Below are 1,069 nucleotides of genomic sequence, written 5' to 3'. Positions count from 1 at the left end.
GGCACGGCCCAGGGCGGCGTGAGCAGGGCCGGTGACAGACAGGGGCCGGGGACCGGCAGAGGGGCCGTGCCAAGGCGCTGCGGGGCCGCCGGTCCCCGAGGCCCGTGCGGGGGCCGGGGGCGGCGCAGCCCCGGGCTCGGCTGTCAGTCGCTGGGGCGGTGCGGGGCGGGTCCCCCGAGGCGGCCGGGCCGGAGCAGGCCGGTTGCGGGGCCGGGCACTGCGGGGGGTGCGGCGACCGCGGGGCCTGCGGGCCCCAGTGCCGCGGACGAGGGCCGGTGAGAAACTTCAAACCGCCGTGCCGCGCCGCTCGGTGCGACACATGGCGCGGGGGAGGCGCCTCGACCCCCGCCCGGGGCCGCCCCTGCCCGGAGCGGTGCGGGGCCCAGGGGGACAGACAGCGCCATCGCTGTGCCGCCGCCGGGTTCTGTAGCCCCGCGCCCACCTCGGCCAGACAGGCAGCTCCGCGCCCGTTCCGCCGTCCCGGCCCGGCTCAGCGGGGCTGCGCCCGGGAACACCCTCTGCGGCCGCGCCCGGCGCGGGGCACCGGGGGCTGCGGGCTCCGCGCTCGCTGCCGGCGCTGCCCGTCCAGCGCTCTCGCCGCCGGGCGCCCAGCCGCTGCTCGGGCGTGGAGCGAGCGCCCGCCCCCGCCGCCTCCTCCTCCTCCATCCTCCTCCCCCGGTGCGGAGCGAGCGCCGCTCCCCGGTGCGGGCGCCCGTGCCCTGGCGCGGGGTCGGGCGTGTGTGTACGACTCCCCCCGCGCCGCACCGTGCCGCGCCGCCCAGAGGTACCGTCCGCGGAACGCGGAGCCGCGCGGCCCCTCCCCGGGCGGGAGCGGCCTCCCCCCGCGCCCCCTCCCGCGGGCTGTGCCGGGCGCGGAGCCCCCTCCCTCCCCGCCCGCCCGTTCCCTCTCCGGACTCGGCTGGCTCCGCACAGCCCCCCCGCGCGGGCAGGGCTGGCCGCACGGCACGCCGGGAGCCGCAGTCCTCGGGGCGGCGCGGCGGCCGGGCGGCCCGCGGCTGCCGGACTACAGCTCCCGTCAGCCCCCGCGGCGGCGGCTCGCTCTCGCCCT

Source organism: Streptopelia decaocto, assembly GCF_964273445.1.
Source record: "Streptopelia decaocto genome assembly, chromosome: 10".
Taxonomy (NCBI): domain Eukaryota; kingdom Metazoa; phylum Chordata; class Aves; order Columbiformes; family Columbidae; genus Streptopelia; species Streptopelia decaocto.
This window is presented reverse-complemented; position numbering follows the sequence as displayed.